This window comes from Chiloscyllium plagiosum, unplaced genomic scaffold (genome assembly GCF_037043375.1).
Source record: "Chiloscyllium plagiosum isolate Xiang-an unplaced genomic scaffold, Cpla_swu_hap1 HiC_scaffold_40, whole genome shotgun sequence".
Classification (NCBI taxonomy): Eukaryota; Metazoa; Chordata; class Chondrichthyes; order Orectolobiformes; family Hemiscylliidae; genus Chiloscyllium; species Chiloscyllium plagiosum.
The window spans coordinates 38,065,273-38,091,578 of NW_028270178.1; the positions used below are offsets into that span (position 1 = coordinate 38,065,273).

Sequence of the window (26,306 nt, forward strand, 5' to 3'; positions counted from 1 at the left end):
TGAAAAGGCCAGTCAGACAGGTTACAAGAGAGGGTGCTGTAGTTTGCACTGCTCACCTTAAACATCAGCTGTAACGATGATGCAGAATAATGGAGTACAGAAAGAGGCCATTCGTCCTATATATCCAATTAATTCCATTCCTGTTTCCTTAATCCATGACACAGTAACAGCCCAAAATGAATGTTATTCATGAAGCTGTTCCCACAGCCCTTCTGCAGTAAATACCAGATCAGAACAAACTGCTGATTCAAAGACACTGTTCTCATTTCCCTCTTTATGCTTTGGTTCTCTCCTCATCTTTCAATGGAAACAGATTGTTCTCATTCATTTCAGCATGTCTTCAGCATTTCAATGGCTCTATAAAACCTCCCCCGCAGTCCCTCTGTTCTAAGGGGACCACGTCAGCTTTCTGCTCTTCCTGCAGTCCTCCATCTCTAGCACATTGTCACAAATATTCGCTGTGACACCTTGCCATCTTTTCTAAAGTATGGTGCTCGGAAGGCGTGTGTCATTCAGTCATAAGACGTTGTCCTCATCTATTCCCTGTTTCAGTATTTCACTCACAGTTCTGATTTAAAAATCAATGGGGTCTTTAAAATCTGAAGCCCATTGATGAACATTAACAGAACATAATTACAGAACAAATAGGAGCAGGAGTAGTGCATCTGCCCCAATCAGCCTGTTCCATAATTGAATACGATCACAGCTGATCTTTGTCATAGACAAAGCTCCACTTGCCCACCCTTAATTCATTTACTGCTTTGAAATATTTGTCAGAACAAGCAGTGAATAAGGTTGCCTCAAAATTTTGGTAATTTACCATGAGCGCATCTATTATTTCCCCTACTGATTCTTTTAGAACCTTACGATGCATTCCAGCAGGGCAAAGAGATCTCTCTACTTTTTGCCCCAATAACTTGCCCGAGACTTCATTTTTTGTAAAAAATGATCGTTTTGTTTTGTTCCTCACCAGCCAGCGAATTCTTGCGATGAATCACTGCAGGGTACTTCTGTCTTCTACTGTGAAAACTGATATCAAGTACCTGTTCAAGAATATATTAAGGTTATCTGTATGTTCTGGAAATGTGTTTAAAAATAGAGGAAAAGAAATGAAGGCATCTTTTCATCATGATGGTTCATTTTTTCTTAAGGGGAAGGTGTTATAAAGATGTGGCTATTGTGTACTTTTAGGAGAGTTAAAAGCTGGTAGAGCGACCAGACATCACCAAGTGTTCTCACTAAGTTAACAATGTAACACTTGTTCGAAAGCGAACTTAGCTGGCTGCCTGAAAATGACAGAACAGATTCGAATTAGACAAATCAGTTTAAATTGTAGTCCAAAAAATACCAAACTCCAATCCAGGTTGAATTGAGTATATTGACAAACATAAAAGCCAATGACACAATCTGATGCTTTGGGCATATAAGACTAGGGATAATTCAACAGTTGGGAGGAGAATTGCCAACCACTAGGATATAAAACGTCTGACTGAAAAATAGCTAACTTAAAGGTACCTTTATCAATCAGTAACCTGTTAAACGGAAACCCGAAGAAGAAGAAAAGAAGACTCAGGAAGATCCAGATAGAAGAACTGAAAGTTGCCTGGATTTGAGATAAGTTTTGTTTTGTAAATCTTATTTGGAAGTTTTATCAGACTCGTATTGTTGAAGGGGAAGGTAAACAATAGTTTCGAGGACGAAATTCTAAATATTTGTGAGTTAATTATTCTCTTTTATACTTCATGAAATAAAGTTGTTAAGGTTTACTTTGAATAATTCTTAGCCTCTCGAAGTTTCGCAGATTACTGCACAGGATAAATATTTTCCGTGTTGCTGGTTGAAATTTAGCAGGAGAGTTTACCCCCTGTCATAACAGTAGCCTTTGAAAAACTGGAGTAAATGAGATTACAACTCTGTTTGGTTTCATCCTGAATACAAGTGGAGATGGTTATCGCTATTGGAGGTCAATCAGCCATTGTATATCTCTGCAGTAGTTCGTCAGGTTCATAATCGAGACTTTAAAAGCTGAACATGCCTTAACAACGCCCTTCCCTCCAAATTGGAGATGCTTTCTTGTGATTGGACAATGTTCAGCACCATTTACAATTCCTTAGATAAAGAAGAGATCTGTGTCCATATACAGTGGGATAGCATCTAGCTTGGGCTCATAATTGACAAGTAACATTCATATCCTACAAGCATCAGGCAATGACCATGTCAAAAAGTGAGAATTTACTAATCTTCTTCTAGCTTACTATGACATCACCATCACTGAATACACGGCTATCAACAATTTGTAGTAACCATTGGCAAAAGGAATGCCCTGATCCAGCCTTGCAATTGCTGTGGCCACAGGAGTATGTCAGATACTCTGATTACTGTGGCTATGCCTCTCCAATCCATGTCCATCATCCAGGAAGCACAGCTCAGAGCTGGGACGGAATGCTCTTCATGTATCTGTCTGAGAGCACCTCAAATATTACATTGAAGGTAACACCCACAAAGCTCCACATTGTACTGGACAAACAGCCAATTGATTAGCATGCCACTCACAACATTCAGCACTCACTCCCTTCACTAATGACGCATATGACTAGCAATTAATAAAGTGTAGTATGTAAATCACCACAAGTACCTTTTAATTTGGCTACATATTCAGAAATCCAATAGGGAATTAGGTTTGTAGGGGGCGTAGATACTTGAAGTGTGGGTCCAAAAGTCTAGCGGATGACCAAGGACAGCAGATGCACAGAAGTGCCATCACAGAAACGTTCCATTTCAAGCCAGACCTCATGCATTGTTCTATCACTGTTGCTAGGGAACAATTATGCAACTATCCCCCCAAAACACAGTGATCTTCCTGCACTCCAGCGAATACAGATGTTCAATAAGGCAGATTTCCAATGGCATCACGAAGATGGTTAGACCGAGATAATGGATACTGCATGACCCAATAAAGCTCCCATTCCATGAGCATTTTTTTAAAAAAATGATCAGTATTCCCACATCTGTAAGAGGATATCTCTGAACCCAAGGAATGGTGACTATCAAAGGGAATGTTCCGGATGACAGAGAGAAGGAGAAATGCCAAGGTGGCAGTGTGGATGCTTGGTGCTGAGATTCTGCTAAATTCAGGGCATCATCTATTCCAGTGCATCATCGGTGCCATAGCTCATTTCACCAAGTACAATGAGTTTCCCAACTCTTGCTGGTATCAAAGCCAGGAGATAGCTCCTTTTACCGAGGTTGGCTGCTGGGTACCTGTCTTTACATTCCCTCCGCCAGCAAACTACACTGAATTGAATGGAGTATCTCCTATCTTCGATAGTGGGTATATTTCGAGAGCCTCTTATTTGTAGCAATGGACTCAGTATGGGGCTATCCAATCCAAGGGAGTGATTTAAAAAAGGGAGAAGTCATCTGCAAGGGGGAGCTAGCTGTGCATTGGGGAGTTCCATTTTCTTTTGTTCATTGAAGGGATGTTGGTATCGCTGGCTAAGCCAACATTTACCACCCTTACCTAATTGCCCAGAAGGAAGGTAAAAGTCAACCATGTTCTTGTAGATTTGGAGTCACGTTAGGCCAGACCAGGTAAGGATAACTTTCCCTGAAGTACATTAGGGAATGAGATTTTCCCCCCAACATTTGACAACAATTTTATAATCATAAGTGAACTCTTAAAACCAGATTATTATTGAATTGAAATTCCATCATCTGCCATGGCAGACATCAAACCCAGCTCCCCAGAACATTACCTAGGTCACCGATTTAATAGATTAGTGATAAGACCATGAGATTATTGTCTCCCATAATCTTTAGCATTAGTCTGAATCTACAGAAGCAGTCCCTGATACCAAGCAACAGTACAATGTTTGGGTCTCCAAGACCAAGCTGTGGTACAGTGCTGTTGATCTACATGAGAAGTGCCGGTTAAACTGTGGAGATGTATCGCCCCAGAGTCTGCTCCGGAACTTCTAGGGAGATCTCTGTTCACAAGGAGAGGGCCTAAGAGAGGCACTTGGATATATGAGCCTGGACATCAAGAAGGAAGTTATTTTAAATTCGAGATAGAGTGCCTGATTTTAGATTAGATTACTTACAGTGTGGAAACAGGCTCTTCGGCCCAACAAGTCCACACCGACCCGCCGAAGCGCAACCCACCCATACCCCTACATCCACCCCTTTAACCTAACACTACGGGCAATTTACCATGGCCAATTCACCTAACCCGCACATTTTTTGGATTGTGGGAGGAAACCGGAGCACCCGGAGGAAACCCACGCAGACACGGGGAGAACGTGCAAACTCCACACAGTCAGTCGCCTGAGTCGGGAAATGAACCCGGGTCTCTGGCGCTGTGAGGCAGCAGTGCTAACCACTGTGTCACCGTGCCGCCCATTTCTAAACTGCAAAGTTGCAATGCCGCATGGATTCAGGTTTTATTTGAATGAGGGCTGTGGTGTATAGTGTTGGACATGTGGAGGGAGTCCGTGCCAAATATTGAAGTTCTTCTGATTGTGATGGGTATCCACAAAGGTTGGATTCATTGCTGAATACTTTCATAGCTCAGTTTGTCAGCATGTTCAGATGAAGTGACTAAATGCCTGATCATTTCGTCATGTTGTGGAGGCCATCCACTTCATGACACTGCGTAGTGTTTTAATGCCATTTACTGTAGTTCATATGATGTGATGTCCAATTCTAGAGGCAATCTCAACTGTGGAGGCACCAGGAATTTTGCAATCCATGCCCGTGTTTGATATATCCCATTTTATGTTTCACTGATTCCTGGTATTCTTGTGTGGATGTTGAGGTCTAATGGACGACTCCAGCCAAATGGAATAACGTATAAATCAGAAGAAACCAACCACTGTCAACCCGACTCAAATATTGAGTACATGATCGTTCTTCTGGGAATAATCATCTGCTTATGTTCTTCCCTATGTCCTTTAAAAGTGCAAATAATTCATTACAAGAGTGCAGATACTTTATACTTCATATGACATGGAACAATTATCTTTGTTCTAAAATCTATCCCTTACAGTCTGGGCTCATGTACAGTACTCTTTGTTTAATAACTTCAACTTTTTTTTTCATTTCTCCCTCTCTGACAGTTAATCTTGTGGTGATTGCAATAACAGATTGGGGTAAGTGTGGTCTTTCTAAATGCAGCACTTGTTATTTGGTGGCCATGGCAGAGTCCGATGTACCGTTCATTAATTTGGATGTTATACTTAACCGATTTTGATATTATTATTAAGCACTGTGTTTCCTGGACATCACTCCTGTTTGTATCATTATCAATGTCCTGAGCAGTTGGGCCATTGAACATTCTGTCTAGTTCACCATTGCTTTTTCATACGATCGACTTGTCACCATTTGTGTTCATCAAATGAAAGCTAAATATTGTACAGGGAAAACTACAATGAAAGTTCTAGCAACAATCTGCATTTTATTCTTTCTACGTTCAATTTAAACCTGGAAAGATCATCAACAATGTTCCATGGAAATGTTCTATCAGGTACAATTATTTCATAGACCGGCAACTTCTAAATATATTGCACGTTTTTAGCATCACTGTTCCCTATCACTTTCATTCTCTTTATCAATGTTCTCACTGTTAGAAATGTCTCCAAGGCCATTAAGATGCGTAAGGAACTGAGGGCTCACAGAAAAACAGAGAATGACCCAGAGCTGGACAGCAGAAAGAAATCTATGATTTTGCTCTTTGTCAGCTTCATCCTTCTCTCGTTTGGGTATGTTTTATATTTGTTTAATGCTGGTTATTCCGTGGATCGGTTCAATTTTTATCCGTTTGAACAAGTCATATATATCAATAAAGAAAATTATTCACAGACCAGTTAAAGTATGTAGTGGAATATCCAATTAAAAATAATTCAATTGCTGAATAAATCCAAGTAATTGTGAGTAAACATGAGATGCACCAGATAATGGAGCAAGGAGTCCATGTGACGAATGGACTGAAAGAAGCAGGAGGATTAACAACATGGTGTTCTCATGGGGAATGAATGACTACCTATTTCTCTGCATCGATTCTGGCCAAACTACTGAGCATCTCCACAGTTTTCTAAATTTTCTTTTTAACAGAACAGACTCCAGGAAGTTAACCTAAAAGACATTGTGCGACCATTTCTGGAACAATTGTACTCAAGTTGAATAAAGTTGTAGAGCAGCTTGCTCAGCACCACAGCCCCAAACATCCCCTGTCCCCATCACCGACATTCAGTAACACCAGTGTGTACCACAGACAAGATGCAGTGTAGAAATTCACCAACGTTCCTCATAGAGCAACTTCCAGATCCACAGCACTACAGCCTAGAACGCCAGGCACAGAAGATACACAGGAAAACCACCAATTGACAATTCCACAACCAACCTGGCTTGGAAAAACAGCTCGATTCCACAAATGCCATTGGTTGAAAATCCTGTTACTCCTTTCCTTATTTTTTATCATTGTGAGTTTCCCTGCACCAAATGAATTGCAGCAGATCTGGAAAGCAGCCTCACCGACACTTCCTCCAGATCATCTAATTCAGGGCAACAGATGTCAGCCCAGTAAGAACTGCGACAAACCCAGAAATAAGTGTGAATATAACGCAATGCCATTTACTGTAGTTCATATGATGTGATGTCCCTATATAAATATATCTGATACGTTCTAAAGTTATGCGTGTAAATACAATAAGTTTGAGATCAAAACTCTTAGTGTTGCAGAGTATTATCAGATTTTAAGACGGTGGTCTTCGTCCTACAACCAGAAACAGCAAGAAGACTTTCTGTCCATCCATCCTCGCAAGGTCCATTGTGCCGTCAATAAACTGAAAATGGCTGACTGACTGACAAATTCAAAATCACTCGTCCTGACTTTGCAGGTGCAGACATAAATTATCGTCTCCTAGCCTGCTGCAGATGAAATAAATCGAGATGTGAATTGTTGTTTTTGGATTTTAAACCTAGGATGGACAATATAAACTAAATGGTGCAACATCAAACTAGATGCCGGAACAGAGAAGCCTTCAGTCTGACTGGAATTCTGTCAACACAGGAGAGGGGCAAATGTGTCAAAAGCTGTTTTTATTCAGACATTGTTGCATGGCAAAAATGTTAAGCTTGCATTGCAAAAACAAGATATGGTGAACTGTGTCAGAGAAGATACACAAGTTTCATTGATTACAATGAAAATTTCGGATTCTACTTAAAGCCATTTTCCCGACATAATTTAATGTTTCCAGCAGTGTCTGTCTAGCTTTCCAAACTTCAAACAGGCAAAGCGATTGGAATATACAAACGGTGACATGTCAGTCAGATACTGATTTGTAATTGTAAGGTATTGTAAGAATCTATCTCAAGTTTTATCCTGAAGAATTATATACGCGAAACGTCAACCTCTGCACCTCCTGATGCTGCCAGGTCTGCTGTTATCTTCCAGTCTCCTGCCTGTCGACTTTGGATTCCAGTATCTGTAGTATTTTTGTCTCTAAGTATTCTAGGCCCACCTGCTGCTCCTTTCTCATATGCCTCCAAATCATTCCTATTCATGTATTTATCATGTGTTAAATATGACCAGAAGGCATAGGAGTGGAAATAAGGCCATTCGGCCCATCGAGTCCACTCCGCCATTCAATCATGGCTGATGGGCATTTCAACTCCACTTAATCGCATTCTCCCCATAGCCCTTAATTCCTTGCGACATCAAGAATTTATCAATTTCTGCCTTGAAGACATTTTGTGTCCCAGCCTCCACTGCACTCTGCAGCAATGAATTCCAGAGGCCCACCACTGTCTGGCTGAAGACATGTCTCCGCATTTCTGTTCTGAATTTACCCCCTCTAATTCTCAGGCTGTGTCCACGGATCCTTGTCTCCTTGCCTAACGGAAACAATTTCCTAGCGTCCACCCTCTCCAAGCCATGTATTATCTTGTAAGTTTCTATTAGATTTCCCCTTAATCTTCCAACCTCCAATGAATACAATCCCAGGATCCTCAGCCGTTCCTCATATGTTAGACCTATCATTCCAGGGATCATTCGTGTGAATCTCCGCTGGACACGCTCCAGTGCCAGTATGTCCTTCCTGAGGTGTGGGGACCAAAACTGGACGCAGTACTCCAAATGGGGCCTAACCAGAGCTTTATAAAGTCTCAGTAGCACAACGGTGCTTTTATATTCCAACCCTCTTGAGGTAATTGACAACATTGCATTCGCTTTCTTAATCACGGACTCAACCTGCATGTTTACCTTTAGAGAATCCTCAACTAGCACTCCCAGATCCCTCTGTACTTTGGCTTTATGAATTTTCTCACCGTTTAGAAAGTAGTCCATGCTTGTATTCTTTTTTCCAAAGTGCAAGACCTCGCATTTGCTCACACTGAATTCCATCAGCCATTTCCTGGACCATTCTTCCAAACTGTATAGATCCTTCTGCAGCCTCCCCACTTCCTCAGTACTACCTGCCTGTCCACCTAACTTTGTATCATCGGCAAACTTCGCTAGAATGCCCCCAGTCCCTTTATCCAGATCATTAATATATAATGTGAACAGCTGCGGCCCCAACACTGAACCCTGCGGGACACCGCTTGTCACCGGCTGCCATTCCGTAAAAGAACATTTTGTCCCAACTCTCTGCCTTCTTTCAGACAGCCAATCCTCAATCCATACCAGTAGCTCACCTCGAACAACATGGGCCCTCACCTTGTTCAGCTAAGCCCCGTGTGGCACCTTATCAAAGGCCTTTTGAAAGTCTAGGCAGACCACATCCACTGGGTTTCCCCGGTCTAACCTACTTGTCACCTCTTCAAAGAACTCCAACAGGTTTGTCAGGCACGACCTCCCCTTACTAAATCCATGTTGATTTGTTCTAACCCGACCCTGCTCTTCCAAGAATTTAGAAACCTCATCCTTAATGATGGATTCTAGAATTTTATCAACAACCGAGGTTAGGCTAATTGGCATATAATTTTCCATCTTTTGTCTTGATCCTTTCTTGAACAAGGGGGTTACAACAGCGATCTTCCAATCATCCGGGACTTTCCCTGACTCGAGTGACTTTTGAAAGATCTCAACCAACGCCTCCACTATTTCCTCAGCCACCTCCCTCAGAACTCTAGGATGTAGCCCATCTGGCCAGGAGATTTATCAATTTTAAGACCTTTTAGCTTTTCTAGCACTTTCTCTTTTGTAATGGCAATCGTACTCAACTCAGCCCCCTGTCTCCCTTTAATTGTTGGGATATTACTCATGTCTTCCACTGTGAAGACTGATGCAAAGTACTTATTAAGTTCTCCTGCTATTTCCTTACCTCCCATCACGAGGCTCCCAGCATCAGTTTGAAGCGGCCCAATGTCTTCTCTTGCCTGTCATTTGTTTCTTATGTATTGAAATAAACTTTTACTATCATTTCTAATATTTCTGGCTAGCCTACCTTCATACTTGATCCTCTCCTTCCTTATTTCTCTCTTTGTTATCCTCTGTTTGTTTTTGTAGCCTTCCCAATCCTCTGATTTCCCAGTGCTCTTGGCCACTTTATAGGCTCTCTCGTTTTCTTTGATACATTTCCTGACTTCCTTTGTCAGCCATGGCTGTCTAGTCCCTCCCCGGATAATCTTTCTCTTCTTGGGGATGAACCTCTGTATAGTGTCCTCTATTTTACCCATAAACTCCTGCCATTTTTGCTCTACTGTCTTCCCTGCTAAGCTCTGCTTCCAGTCTCTTTTCGTCAGTTCCTCTCTCATGCCCTCATAATTACCTTTATTTAACTGTAACACCATTACATCCGATTTTGCCATCTCTCTTTCAAACTGCAGACTGAACCCGACCATATTATGATCGCTGCTTCATAAATGTTCCCTTACTTTAAGATTTTTTATAAAGTCTGGTTCATTACATAGCACTAGGCCCAGAATAGCCTGCTCCCTTGTGGGCTCCATGATAAGCTGTTCCAAAAAGCCATCCTGTAAGAATTCCATGAATTCCCTTTCTTTGGATCCACTGGCAACATTATTTACCCAGTCCACCTGCATATTGAAGTCTCCCATGATCACTGTGACCTTGCCTTTCTGACATGCCTTCTCTATTTCCCGGTACATGTTGCGCCCCTGGTCCAGACCACTGTTAGGAGGTCTGTACATAACTCCCATTATGGTGTTTTTGCCTTTGTGGTTCCTCAATTCCACCCACACAGACTTGACATAATCCGACGCTATGTCATTCAGTGTCATAGATTTAATTTTGTTCTTAACTAATAAGGCAATCCCGGCCCCTCTGCCCACCTCCCTGTCTTTTCGATAAGTTGAAAACCCTTGGATGTTTAACTGCCAGTCCTGACCCCCCTGTAACCACGTCTCTGTGGTGCCTACTACATCATAATCATTCACATAATCATAATGTTGTAATTGTGCCCACATGTACCAATTCCTTAGAATGTCCATTCCACACACGAACCAACCTGTGTGTACAAAAATATTCTTCATTCGTTTTTTAAAATCTCTGCCCACTCACTTTAAAATGTGCACCCAAGTCTTGAAAGCCCCCATTTCCTCCCCGCCACCACAAAAACATGGACCTCCGTCCGTGAAAGCAATCTCCTCTCCTCATAACAAAAAGTCTCCAGACCAGGCAATATCCTGGTAAGGAGGCAGTGAGCTCTGCAAATGCTGGAGATCAGCGTTGAGAGTGTGTTGGAGAAAAGCACAGCAAGTCAGACAGCGTCCGAGGAGCATGAAAATCGACGTTTCATGCCGGAACCATTCATCAGGATGAAGATCTCTAGCCAGAAACGTCGATTTTCTGCTCCTCATATGTTATCTGACCTGCTGTGTTTTTCCAGCAACACACTCTCAACCAAAATCCTGGTAAACCCTCGCCAACATTTCCACATCCTTCTGGTAGTGTGGCAATCAGATCTGCACGCAAACTTCCAAATGTGGTCTAACAGAAGTTTTGTACAGCTGTAACATAACTTACCAACATTTATATATTCATGCTGCGTGCTTTCTTGACCACCATATCCATCTGTGGACTTTTACGCCCACCTCCCTCTGTGTATCAATGCTCCTGAGGAGGTTTTACCGTTACTGTATAATTCACACCAAAATTCCACCTTCCCAAATTAATCATCTGCCATTTGTGTGGATTAAACTCCACCTGCCATTTCTCTGTCCAAATCTGCAATCTACCTGTATCCCGTGGCATCGTTTTCCAAGCACCCTCATTATCTGCAACTCCACCAATTTTGGTGTCGTCAGCAAGTTTACTAATCAGACAAACTGATTTTCCTCCAGATCATTGATATATATTACTGACAGCAAAGTAATCCCTGCAGAACACCATTAGTTACTGATCTCCACTCCAACAAGTGCCCTTGACTGCTACTCCCTGCCTTCTATTAAAGATATGGACCCCTCTTAAGGGATCTCTTCATTCGAGATCAGTCAAACAATAAACAGAATGCAGTCTGTACAAAGCAAGGACATTAATAAAGTAAGGCATCTTGACGCAATTCTGTCCAGCAACACAGAGGTTAAAGCTCCAGTTCTCCGTGGCAAAGTTGCTCAATTACATTTGAAAATGACACATTATGTATATGTTTTAAAGAGACAGTACAGCCTTAAATACAAGAAAAGACCAATCTCATTATAATAAGGTGACATGGTTGACAGCAGGAGTTTCAAATGTTATTTCCTGGGAAAGTGTTCTTAATTACAAGAAAAGACCATTTAACTGTAATAAGGTGACATGATTGAAAGCAGGCTAAACCAATGACATTTCCTGAGAAAAGGTTGTTTGATGCATAGAATCACCCCATGTTTGCTAATTCAAGGTTAGTCCAAAATACCAAATCACCGTCTTATCATTCATATTATGAACGGTCCATTGTTTTCTCTTATCTTGTATTTTCTACAAAACAGCACTACAAGTTCACACAGTCAAATAATTATTTTCAGCCAATTTGTGGTTTTATTTTAAATTGAAAAGCCATTTTGTTGTCAATAAAATCTACATATACTTGTTGCTGCTGACAGCAGCCTAAACACAAATTTTAGTTCCTCATTCCCCCGCTTTGGTCATTCTATGACCACACCACAAAGGCATGGATCAAATTAATCCAATTCGACGTCAACTAAAGACTGCAATACTTTCTCTTCCTCCGAAGAGGTACTAGGGGCAGGTGATGATGCTTCCTCCTCATCATCGAAGTGGACAAGAAGCATGTTCTGGGTGGAACCAATGTTGTCAATATAAACTATTATTTCAGCAATAGTACACTCATCAATAGCAATACCAACAAAAATACCAACTAAAACAATAGCAGCATAGATAGCTATACTGATTAGCCAGTTGTACCATGAACCAAAACCCCAATCTCCCCATTCTGCACCTTCGTTCACTTGGTTGATAAAAGTGTGGATGTTATGTTTAAGTTTAGTAATGCTTTCGATAAGATTAGTGACCTCCATGATGCACTTTCATTTGATTATGGCGCAAACTCCACCTTCCTTCACAAGTATGTAATCGAGAGCATAACAGTTTTGTTGGGCAAATAGGTATAATTCGGAAAGCATGTCCCTAATTTCTATTAGGGCAGCAGTTGTCATGATTCTACAAATGAGATAATTACGTTTATGATGACTAATAGCTCCTGAAGACCTTCCTACGGAAAGAAAACTAAGAGTTGCATATGCCAATGAGTGAGTTGTACTTTTTGACACTTTTAGATTCATCCAATCTGCACAAAAGTCAGGAGAAACTGAACGTTTAAAACGGGAATTTGAATCTCGTGGACAGGTAACTGGACAAGGAACAGTAGTAGGAAATAATATTCCTACAGCTCCAGCATGAGGAGTACTTGCTCTATTCAGGACAAGGTGCCTTATTATAACTGAAAAAAAAAATCAGGTTTAGTGAAGACAATGTCGGGACCTCCCCAAAAAGAAGCGGGCCTATCTTTGTGACTTCCTGGTGTACCTGGGCGGCACGGTGGCACAGTGGTGAGCACTGCTGCTTCACAGTGCCAGAGACCCGGGTTCAATTCTCGCCTCGGGCGACTGACTGTGTGGAGTTTTCACGTTCTCCCCGTGTCCACCCACAGTCCAAAGATGTGCAGGTAAGGTGAATTGGCCATGCTAAATTGCCCGTAGTGTTAGGTAAGGGGTAAATATAGGGGTATGGGTGGGTTGCGCTTCGGCGGGTCGGTGTGGACTTGTTGGGCTGAAGGGCCTGTTTCCACACTGTAATGTATTCTAAATCTAAATCCATGGTTACAAAGTTTGGTCCTGAACGTAAAGGTTGGAAGTCATTAAGTCGATGAGGTGGGTATCTTGATAAGAGACGTTGTCGACATCCCAGAATGCTTCTACTCATCCAATAATTGGGAATATTAGGGGTATCATAATAAAGGATGGTGTTGTTATCACCCGACAAAGGATTTGAATACCAGTGGTAATAGAGACACATTCCTCCTTAACGAATGCACATGGAATGTGGGGTCCTTCAGGGAAGCAATGACAACTGACACATTTAGGGAGAATTTTAGGCACTTTAAAATAAGTGCACTCCCATCCCTTATCATTGTAGCAATTCGGATAGGTTATCCCAGATTTATTGGAGGAAGTCCATAATCCTGTAATTAATTTCGAACCACTCTATACCCCCATGTTAGGATTTGGAAGGATAAAAGGTGTCAGGGAGTCTCTTGTTGAAGTAAGGGCGCAACAAACTACTTCATCCTCTCCAGAAGTTATATTATGGATTTCTAGAAGTAAATTGCTAGTGAAGGATAATATGCCCCCATTGTCTCTTTGACTACGTGATCTATCTGAAAGGAGACAAGGCTTACCAGGTATGTCAGTAGTACAAATGAAATCAAGCTGACACACTACACCTTTTGAGGGTAAAGACCATTTAGACTTGTTCTGTAAATGAACTGGTTACACTTTTTTTGCACTTTACCACTGCAAAAGTCATTCTTGGTATCATTCAGTCTTTTCACACACAAGGACATCTTCCTGACTAGTTGGTGCACAGTCTCTGTTTGCTCAGGATCGCACAGATAAACTGTCCCTTCTTATGCAACAACGCTGGCAATTGCAAGTCTCCATAGCAGGTCAAGTTCAATTTTTATCATCTTCCCCCTTGCTAGATTGGAAGCCGTGGAGTGATCATTGTAATAAAATATAAACCATTCCCTCCTTGTATATAAGTATATACAATATACATATAATCAAATAAAATGAGCAGCAGCAAAGAAGTAACACAAACTAATCTAGTAGGGGTCATCCATATTCTGGTTTGTGCATCGCGAGAGTACCCTATTTGAGGCCATAATTTGTGCACTTCGGCAGGCTCGAAGCCCATAGAGCAAGTTTTCAATAAATAATTCTCAAATTAATCAAACTCAAATAGCCCACTTGAGTAAATATACTGCCCACACTGGCAAAAGGCTCATTCATTTTAAACTCTGCACTAGAGATTTCCTTCTTACCCATGATTTTCTTACTTTATATGGAGGAGCCCAGACATGGGCTAATTAAGCAAGCCTATTTCTATGAATCCAGCTTTGCTTAAAGATAATACTCTTCGACGTTTTGCTACTAAAAACATCAATATTACATAAAATTTAGATTAGTTCTGCAATATGTTGTATTATTTTTAAAAAACATATATTAAACGTGTGCGCTATCAAATGACCCGGTCTACAGCTGTAGTTAACAGTATTTAGAATTAAGTGTAGAAACCAGGTGGTGATTTTGTGCAGAAAAGTTGGTGATGAGTATTGGCTGGAGGGCAATGCTGTGCCCAAATTATGGTAACATGACACAAAGATTAGATTAGATTACTTACAGCGTGGAAACAGGCCCTTCGGCCCAACAAGTCCACACCGACCCGCCGAAGCGCAACCCACCCATACCCCTACATTTACCCCTTTTAACCTAACACTACGGGCAATTTAGCATGGCCAATTCACCTAACCCGCACATCTTTTTGACTGTGGGAGGAAACCGGAGCACCCGGAGGAAACCCACGCAGACACGGGGAGAATGTGTCAACTCCACACAGTCAGTCGCCTGAGTCGGGAATTGAACCCGGGTCTCTGGCGCTGTGAGTCAGCAGTGCTAACCACTGTGCCACAGTGCCGCCCCAAAGCTTTCAAGCCACCATGCAATTTTCGAATATTGAGCTAACCTTGAATTTGGATGTTGGTACAGTCTTAAGTTTATAAACCATCACTGTTCAGTATCAAATATATAAGTGAAGATAATAGCTCAGCCAGACACACCTCCTTAGATCTAACAGCCCAGTCTAAAGATAAACTAATCAACCAGTGTGCATTCTTATAAGCTCCATAAACAATGGAGCTTATAAGATCTTTTGGCTTAGTGTCGATGTTTGAAATCAAATCACGTGAAAATTTAGTCAGCAGTACATTGTAATATAAAGTGCCTGCATTATTTCAGAAATGGTAATTTGCAAATTACTTCCAAATTTCTAAACAATATGGAAAACAATCCAAACACTAAACCAGCTTATAGATAGTAAGCAATAGAGAAATCAGCCTCTACATTGTGAATTGGCACTGAACAGACAGTCTCATTCCTCCGTGATTTCTGTACCTTACCAAGGTCTGGCATACCCGTCCTTATACTTTGTCGAACCGGGTGTTGCCGGGGACCCAATGGAATCAGAAATTTAGGGTGTAAGGTTGCCTGCTTGGCAGCTGCATATACTTGCCCACTACTTAAGAAACAGTATCAGTTTCATGAGTATGAGCTGAACATCTTGATAATCGTCAGATTGATTGGACAAAATAGCATTACTTTAACACTACCCCGTTGGGGCTTAAAAATCTCCAATGTTCCCACAAGCGTCCAACATCGTGGATCATTTTAAAAGCGCAATGAAGAGTCAGTGTATATCAGTAGATTTTCCTTTTGATAGGATGAATCTGATGATACCCAGCATCCGTTCCGAGGTAACATTAAAAATCCATTACACACATTGACCACATTTCAACAGTTAAAGCAAGGGCCAGGCATATGTTCCTGGGGGATTTTGCTGTCATGTTCCCAGTCTCAAAAGTGAAGTGCTGGGGTTTGCCTATCCCCATTTTCAGGATCCCCTCGGCAAAAGGTTGTCCAGCAGTGGTCGTCGGGTGGGCACCTGAGGTAGTTTCCGCCTCCAGTAGGTATCCTGGTTCAAATCAACCATATCAGGGCTGGCATACAGCTTTTGGGATCACAAGGGCGCTGGATATAATTTGTTTTACCAGTAACTTGGATCATGGTTCAGTCCGGTTCTGGCCATCTCCCCCAAAAAAAACACCGTTCTCCTCATCTACGACTGGAAATCCCTGTTTGGTTTGCCCTAACAAGTTGAATTTGTTGGTAAGACTGTTTGTTCTAACCTTTGCATTACAAGCAACATGAATTTGACTGGGACAACACTACCATTATAGGGCAAGCCAAACAAAGAACAGCCAGGCAATTCCTAGAAGCATGGCACTCATCCACAAACTCCATCAACAAACACATTGACCTGGACCCAATATACCGGCCTCTACAGCGGACAGCTGAAACTGACAACCGGAAACGGCAGAGACAGGCCACTATAAATGCCGGAGGAAACACCACAGAAGCGCTTCACAGGGGGCTCCCAAGCACTGAGGATGTCACCTAGACAGGGGACGAAACGTTTGCAACAAAAACTTCCAGCTGTGTGTAATTGCCTTCTCTCCCCTATTAAAACAGTGACAGCACTCTTTAAACATTACATGTCTGATAAACATTCTGAGATGTCCTGGGATTCAGGAAGGTGTTATCAGTTATTTCCTTGAGTTCTGCAACTTTCTTGATCTGTCCCCTCATCTCTGCTTTCATCTCTCTCCACCATTCTTTTTGTTTCTATCGATTTGACTGTCTCTACCTCGCTGCTTCTACCTGATTATTCTCTTTCACTCTCTTTGTATCTCTCCCTTCATTTTCCCTCTTCAATACTTTTTACAATCTCTTTTCTGTTTCTCGCTTAATTTCCCTACCTTGTCATATTCTTACGTATCACTCTGTGTAAACAGTCTTTAAATTTATCATCTTCATATCATTGCTGTTGTATTAATGTTGACGTTAGGTCGCTCAGTTGGCTGGATGGCTCAATTGCACTGCAGAGTGATCCCAACAATGAAAGTGTTCTAATATTCCTCCCATCCCCGTTCCTGCCTTATCTCCATAACCCTCAATTCCCCATCTGATCAAGAATCTCTCTCTCTCTCTTTCTCACCTTAAACATGTGGAGGGATTCTGGCTCTCTGTCACAAGGAGATCCAAGTATTTACAATCCTCTGAGGGAAGAACGTCTTTCTCCACTCAGTCTGAAATTGGAGTTCCTTTATTCTGAGGGTCAGTTCCTTGTCTCCCCAATAAGGGGGAAGCATCTTTCCTGCCAAGCCCCTTAAGAATCCTATATATTTCATGTGAGATCGCTTGTCATTCTCTTAAATTCTTGTAAATAGAGTCAAACTGCTTTAGCCTTTGCTCAGAAGACAAACTCTCCATCCCAATAACCTTCCTCGTGTAAATTTTCTGAACTGCTTGCAATGAAATTATGTATTTCTTTAAGCATTGCGACCAAAATTTCTCATTGTTCTCCAGATGTGGTCCAAATGGAAAGACTTCCATACTCTAACACTCCAACCCCCTTGAAGGAAGAGCCTACATTCCAATGGCCTTCTGGATTATACGTTGCCCACCCCCACCGTGTGAGCTTTCTGTGTATTGTGCACAAGTTCCACTAAGTCCCTTTTTGTTGCAGCTTTGACCATTTAAAGATGAACAACTTCATTTCTTATCACATTATACTCCATTTTCAAACTGTTTAACCTCTGACTAAACTATGAATATCTCTCCACAAACTGCTTGTATCCCTCTTATGACCTGCGTTTCCAGCCATTGTGATGTCGTTTGCTATTTTGCAGGGATGTTCACTTCCTTGTTATAAATCATGAAGCCCCTGCAGGTCCCATCTTCTCCTTCTCTCCCCTCGCCTGGGGTGGGGTGACCGCTCTGGTTAAACCACCACCAGCTGTCGCCCAATGGTCAAACATTTCTTATCAGCTGCTGTTGTCTTCTTCAATATTTACCTCTGAAGCGGAATCTGGTGCCATCCTGTCTGACTCTCTTTCTGAAGCGGTTTTCAATCTTGCTCTCACAGTGAACCAACAGTTTACTTCCTGCCTGATTCGCAGCAAAAAAATGAGGAAGGCAGATGGTATGTTGGCATCCATTGCAAAAGGATTGTATTTCAGATTCGCGATGCCTCACTGACGTTATACAGGGACTTGATGAGATCACCCCTGCAGTATTGTGTCTCGTTTTTGCCTCCCTACCTCAAAGATGATATTCTCACCATAGACCGAGGGTCCATCGAGACTGCTCCACCAGTCAATAAGATCATCGTTGATCTGATCGTCATCAAACCCCCTTCCCGGCCTTTCCCCCATTACTCTCCACTTACTTCCTGATTAACATAAACCTCTCGATCAGACACATGAACGGGCAGTGAGTTGATAGATGCTGACGATGAGCAGGCAGATCGCATTAGAGTAGAATCGCATTATGGTCAGCACAGACATAGTGGGCTGAATGGCCTGGTGTTCTGCTGTACTGTTTGGCATTCTCAATGGGCACTTATAATGTTGAAGCATGCAAGGCTGTGGGCCAAGTGCTGGATATGGGACTCAAATGGGGTGTGATTACTGTGGTGGTGATGGCCGGGTGGCATTATTGTTGGACAGTTAGTCTAGAAACCAAGGTAGCGTTTTGACGATGGGGTTTCAAACCCAGGCTTGTCAGACTCCGTTTGAGCTGAACTGATGAGGCAGAGGCTGGAATCAATGTCACAGACTTCACAGGTCTAGCTCAGGCTGCTGAATCCCCCCTCAGGGAGTCGCTTATGGCCATGGGATCCTGCAAAGTGACAGAAATTCCAGGCCAGAATTCAGTGGTTCCATTCCCACTTCAGCCACCAACAGCCACCGATGTGTTCTGCGACCTCCACAAACAGCTCGATGGGAGACTGTAACAAGCCTGCACAATCCGCCCCCTCACATTCACAATGGGCACAGTCAATGGTCTGGCCTTTTAGCACGTTGCAGCTGGAGGCTGTGCCCGCTGTAGCTGTGTGATGATTAGCTGCTGATCCGTCTGTTTGTTCATATAACACGCTCCGATGCGCCTGCACCTCACACTGTGTCTGGACAGTGACCACCAGAGGATGGTGAAAGCATTTATTTAGCTGCTTATGTTCCTGACAGTGGCCGAGCCCATCACTGCTGATGGAGACAGGGAATCCTGGGCGTTGGTGGGAGGTGAGGATGTCTTTCATTGGGGAAAGTCGAGCCAGGAGAATGCTGGATAAATCCAAAGTCGGTTTGGCAGCGTCCGAGGTGTAAGAGAAACACGGCTCGTATTTCCAGTTCCATTCTTGACGACATTATGAAGAAGAGTGAGAGCAGACTGGAAACGTGGACTCTGTTTCTCTCTCTGTCTCTGCACAGATGCTGCCAGACCTGCTGCGTCTCTCCATTAGTGTCTGCTTCAGATTGCCAGCACCAAAGGATTTAGCCGTTACTCTGTTGAGATAAGCAAGGTAGGGGGACGGGAGGACAGGATAGAACGAGCAAAAGGATGAAGCCATTCAGCCTTCTCAGTTGGTGCTGCTATTCCACATGTGTTTGTCCAGGCTTCATTACATCATGTGTCTGATTTGTTCACCCATCCTCTCCCCGCAACCCTGGTTTCTCCGTAAACTCTTGCTGTTGGAAAACACTTCTAGAGATCTGTTCCCCTCAGGATCTGGAGTCCTGCACATGATGTGAATTGTCACAGGCCACATGCTATTAACAGGCGAACTCCATCCTGAATTGCATCCCATTCTATCTTGCTTTGTTGTGTATTCCAAATTCTTCATTTGTTGATGGGTTGTGAGTGACACATTACAACATTCATCATCTATCCGTAATCACCTAAAGGACAGCTGAGAGACAGTGACACATTACTCTTGGTATAATCAAATAGAGTCAGGCTAAGTGACAAATATCATTCTTATTCCCGCACAGAAATTCCGGAACCAGATGGATATTTAGGAAAATTGACAATTGTGACAGCTGCTTCTTTATTGAATATTTGCTTTCCGTTTCACATTTCACCAGCTGTTATGGTGGCGCTGTTCTCTTGTGTTTCTGGATGATTATTGCAGTGAAATTCCCATCATCCCTCCACCACCATCCTCATTCTTCAAGGTGATGCAGTTTGACTGACGAGAGAAAAGTCTAGAGGGAGAATGAAGAACTGGGCAAGAGATTCTAAACTTTTGGGCAAATAAAAGTTTGTTTGTGCATGTTATTATGTCGGATTTAACTGAAATCTACAAGTAAAGATGTGAAGTTCCCACATTAAAGGAGAGTTTGTCAAGATCTCCCCTGGGGAACAATATTCTTGGCCTTACTTACACAGAGAAGAGGCTGAAAATGTCTCCTCCATAACTGAGTCAGATCAATCCATTTTGATTGGAGCATATGAATCTTGTCAAGTGAGAGCAACTCACACTTGAGGACATCTGACACTCGAATACCTGCTGTAAGCTTTATATTAATCTGGTGATGAGCTGTACATTCAAGAAAATATGTGAAAACGTGTAAATATAGGTTTAATTCAAGAAAAAGAAGCAGTTAATTGGAGCACATTAAGGCCAACAGCAACGAGCAATGTTTCAAGGCTGTAGGAGGTGAGCGTTCAGCTGAAAAACAGACAGCACCTTGGGTAAGAGGAAATTTTTGTTTGATTATTTGCAGCAGGGGGCCGTCACTCCTTTTTGGGTTAGATTGTCTAATTTGGTCAGTGTTCAGCGATAGGAGAGTGTGATTGTGAGCGAGGTATGCGTAGGGAGCCAGACAGCAGGGATACAGGAGCCTCATACTTGGCAATAGTGACACCAGAAGGAACAGAAAACCAGTCAAGTGGGAGAACACCAAAAGTAATAGAACTATAGGAGGGGCGCACAGGAATCGACACCGTTTTGTGCAGCAATGAACGTGAGTCCAGGCGGCTGTGTTCCCTTCTTGTGCGGCGTTTCAGGGTCTATGGTCAGGGCTGTCGATAAGTTCACAGTGGGATGGGCAGGACACAATCTTACTGATCCTCGCGGGTACAGACAATACATACCCGGCAGGAAACAAGGTTCTGACGACTCACTGTCAGGTGTTCGGTGTCCAATTCAAAAGCTGAATCTCTGGATTATTATCTCCCACAAATGTTAATTGGCACAGGGTCATTCAGATTAGGGAGGGACATTGGTGGCTCAGAGACTGGTGTGGGAGAAATGGGATGTGGTTCTCTCATCACAGATGCTGCCAGACTTGATGAGGTTAGATTTCAGTTTTCCAATAAAGGCACTGTTTTCTCTTCATACAGTTACTGTTTGTTCTTCCTCACTGTGTCGTTTGTCATACCTAAGATCCTATACGGTTGCTATTTCCATCTTCAGCCGATCCTGTCACATTAAAAGATGTATGTACATGAACACCAAAGCGACTCTATCCCTATTCACATTTAAAACTCTGCCGTTCTGTAGATGTCTGAATGGTTAGTGTCAGTAAGTTTGAGGTCAATTATGTCTCCATTGTTGGAAGCCTATCTTATTCGCTGAGTCCCCTTCCCTAAAGAAAGACCGTGTGTTCTTCTCACTCGGTCCTTCACGTGACTCCAGATCCTGGGAAATAGGGAATGGGGAGTAAATGCTGACCTCAGCAGCAACGCACACATTCAGTGAGTGAGATGATTCACACTTCAATCAATGAGTGAAATGTTCTTGTTAAAAGCGGGCAGATCCTACCCGAGAGAGCAGACAGACAGTTCTTAGACATATTTTCTCACTGGAATAAATTGTCCCGATACAAAATTAAACGAAATAATCTGAGATCTCGGGATGGGCTCATGTTGTTTGAGAGGACTGTGTTATTGCTGGAAGATTCAAGATTCTGTTTTTATTATTTCGTTATGATGTACTGAGCAGCAACCTTCCTTCATAACTGGGATTAAACTTGTTATTGTCATTAATTTGTTCATTGACCTAAATTTGAAAAAAAAAACCCAGCAACAAAGCTGAGTAATGTTGTCACCTCAATCACCCCAAGGAGCTTCCACAAAGCATAAGGCAGCGTCTCTGGGAATGCATCAGCTCAGAGTTTCAAACAACTAGCTTGTCAGCTGCCTGAAGGGACACATCACTTTGCACGGAAAATGCATCTACCAATTCATGAAGTGGAACGTGGAAATGATTTGACTTTGAGAGGTATTCCTGACATTATACACATTAAAGGGGAATCGGTTCAGCTCAGTTGACTGTATTATTGGTTTGCAGAGCAGTGGAATGCTAAAAGTGTGGGTTCAATTCCCATAATTGCTCTGAGATTGCCATGAAGGACTATCCTTCTCAACTTTTCTTCCCTTGCCTGAGTTCTGGTGACCCTCAAGTTAAACCACCATCCGTCACTTCTCTCTAATGAGAGAGCAGCCAATTTGATCTGGTAAGACCATGGTGACACAACAGCATATACAATAGAATGTTTCCACTGCAATTGTATCCAGGCACCTCAGAGTACAGCTTAAAATGTTTTCTGATGTACTCCTACAAATTTCAAGTGAGAAAGGAGGAGGCATTGGAGCAGCACTGGGCACATTAATGTCCTTCTCCTAATACCCCAGGTTCAACATCGCAAAGGATTGGGCAGAGTTGCGCTGTGTCTCCACGAAAGGCCGACTGTGTGGAGTTTGCACATTCTCCCCGTGTCTGCGTGGGTTTCCTCCGGATACTCCGGTTTCCTCCCACAGTCCAAAGATGTGCAGGTCAGGTGAATTGGCCATGCTAAATTGCCCGTAGTATTAGGTGAAGAGGGGAATGGGTCTGGGTGGGTTGCGCTTCGGCGGGTCGGTGTGGACTTGTTGGGCCGAAGGGCCTGTTTCCACACTGTAATCTAATCTAATCTAATCGAAACAAATGTTCATTTTGAGAGATTCACAGACTTCGATGCTGTCACTGAAAGAAATCTGCTGCTTATGCAGTGGCGTGGGGTGTCCAGCAGAGGGTAGCATTGTATCCGTTTGAATAGTAGGGGGTTGGACAGAGATGACACATTCCCAGGTGGAAGCAAACTCCAGGAGCTGGGTCTGTCATTCATGGGACAGTCGGAGTATGAGAAACCATCAACAAAAATGGGACCAACTGGAATATTAAAGATCACCCCTTCAGTCTGTCCATGGCTTAACCCCTGTTTGTCTCTGTCTGACTTTTCCCCTTCTGTCTCTCACTCTCTGTCCCTCTCTCACTCTCACGCTGTCCTTCTCTCTGTCTGTCGACTGTCTCCCTCTCTCTCTGTCCTTGCTCTCTAACCCACCTCCGTCCTTCTCTCTGTCCTTCTCTCTCTTTCTCTGTCCTCTCTATTTTTCCTACTTTCTCTGCATCCTAGTCTCTTCTCTTTATCTCTATCACCCTCCCTTTCTCCCTCTTTTTCTCTGTTTCAGACTTTAAAGTGCTGACATAATTTTGCGCTACCCAAAAACATTTTGCCCCCATTTTCACTTACCTCCCAAATTAATGACCTTCTCCAAAGATATTGCCCTCCCAAGTATTTGCCTCACCAAATGTGTTTCCCTCAAATATTTTACTGTCCCAATGTTGAGGCAAACCCCACTCCCTGGGGCAAAGTTAAATGACTCTGTGTGGACTGACTGCCCTGAGACTGACCAGTTTACTGCACAGCAAGATCCCAGTCTGCGGCCATCTATGGCTACACACTCAATGAGAAAGGTACTTCATGCCGTTTCCACTCCCCCCTCCCCAAGTTTGGGAAACTGTGGGGTTTAAAATCCAGGAGGAGGGGAAAGGTGGATCCCACTGCATTAACTGCACAGCATCCCGTGGACTGAGTCCAAAGCTTCCCAATGCCTCTTCCTCAGTCACTGGGACACAGTGTGGGATGACGGAGAAATAGTTGGGGAAAACCCAGAGAGAGAAAGAGAATATCAGAAGGATACAGGGAGAAAGAGGGGACAGAGGGAGGGAAAACCCAGGGAGAGAAAGAAAGACAGACAGAGAGCAAGAGAGCAATCCCAGCGAGAAATATGAGACAGAGAGAGAAGGAACTGAGTGAACAAGATTGGGTTCCAACAAGGAGATATGGCCGATCATTTTAGCTCCAAACTGGAATTCAATTTGAACTTCAGCACTTGCCTTGATGGATTCGAACCCCCACACACAGTACATTCAAACATCTGAAAGATTCAAGTAAAAAAAAAAACTGGAATAGCTCACCCATTGCACTGTAGTTGTGCAGCCTTATGTATGTGTCACAGAGTGTGAATCCTGTGTGATGAGGCCCCATCTCAAAATCAAGTGTTTTTCAAATACCACACGGACCTGCTGGGAGTTCAAATTGTGTGTTGTTGGCAAATAACTGAAAATAATACAACTACAAATAAACAAAGCTGTAGATGGAACTTTGTGTGTTTGTTGGTGTTATTGTAATTGCACAGGTTTGGACATAATTGAGGCAGTCTGAGTTAAGCAGCAGTATAAGCAGCATGGTAGTGAAACTATAAAATGATATTAATGTCTTCCGTGAATGGGGAAAACAGAAGGGAAAGGTGTTCAAAGTAGGCAAGTGGGGATTCACTAACGTCGTATAGTTTATGACTTCAGTATATCAAGGACCATCAAAGTTTGGCATTGTGTTGATCAGAAGAAAATTGATCACATGTCAGTTTTAATGTTTCAGTGCAGATTTACAATAATCTGATGCCTTTTGCTCATGATCTGACTTCAATCCCTAGTAAAATCTGGGGAAATGGAATTTCCTGCTGGGAAATTCCTATCGGTTTGGGACCCTTTGTAAGTCTTCATAACAATCAAATCCTTTGGATGGCGTTGATGAAATTAAACAGAATAGTTGATCAGAAAATATTCCACTATTAAATACATGTTCCCACTGCTCAGTAACAACTCAGCAGACCCCATTATAATGACCCAAACAGCCCCCTCGATGTTGTTTTGATGTTCGAAATTGTGGCAGGTGATTACATGACATTATGATAACCCACCCACCAAACAAATGGTCACAAGGCCGGGCTCCATAGTTTTCTGGATCAAGCTGCTATATTCTAATAGGTTGCTGCTCCATTTCAGTTTAATGAGACATTTCCTGTCATGGGGCACACAGTCAAAATAGTGCAATAGAGCTCCCTTGAGGTGAAAGTGATAGAACGCTACCCTCTTGTGGCCACCCCACGCCATTGCATGGGAGTGGTGAAGGGTGAAAACCGGCAAGGATTCAGTCAGAGAGGGAGAGAGGGACAACGGCAGCTCACAGCACCATCCGAACTGACAGCACAATCAACACAGACACACACAAGGTCAATGAGAAAGAGAATGTCAGACAGGTACAGGGAGTAAGAGGGGATAGAGGGAGGGAAAACCCACGGGGAGAAAGAAAGAGATAGACAGAGCAGTTTTGCACAATCACTTGAGATGTTGCACATGAGATACTTGGAGAACATCATTAACCTGCCCAGTGCTGCTCTAAAATCCTCCTCCTTTCTCACTTGAAATTCGTGAGTACATCAGAAACCATTGTAAGATGCAGAAAGTGCAATAAAAATCATCTTAGTCTCCTTATAAAATCGTTCACTTTGAGCCGCCTTGATTCAATTGCAGTGGTCATATCTGGTTCCGCTGAATATAAGTTATCCACTCTCCTCAATTATATTCCAGTTTATAGTGGTGCTGGAAAAGCACAGCAGCTCATGCAGCATCGAGGAGCAGGAGCATTGACGTTATGGGCAAAGGCCCTTCATCAGGAATGAATCAGGGAGCCTCGGGGTAGAGAGATAAGTTGGAGGGGGAGTGCGGCTGGGGGAAGGTAGCTGAGAGTGCAATAGGTGGATGGAGGCGGGGTTAATGATGATGGGTCAGAGAGGAGGGTGGAGCGGACAGTTAGGAAGGAAAGTGGACAGATGGGATAGGTCATGAGGGCGGTGCTGAGCGGGGAGGTTGGAACTGGGGTAAGGTGGGGGAGGGGAATGAGGAAAATAGTGAAGTCCACATTAATACCATGGGGTGGAAGGGTTCCGAGGCAAAAGATGAGGCGTTCTTCCTCCAGGTGCCGGGTGGTGAGGGAATGGTGATGAAGGAGGCCCAGGGCCTGCATGTCCTCGGCAGAGTGGAGGGGAAGTTCAAATGTTCAGTC

The 26,306-nt window shown here is 42.9% G+C and overlaps 1 pseudogene; it reads left to right on the plus strand.

The window, feature by feature from the left end:
- The first annotated feature begins 5,646 nt into the window (after positions 1 to 5,646).
- LOC148138477 (uncharacterized) overlaps positions 5,647 to 26,306 on the plus strand; it is a 54,379-nt pseudogene continuing 33,719 nt past the window's right edge.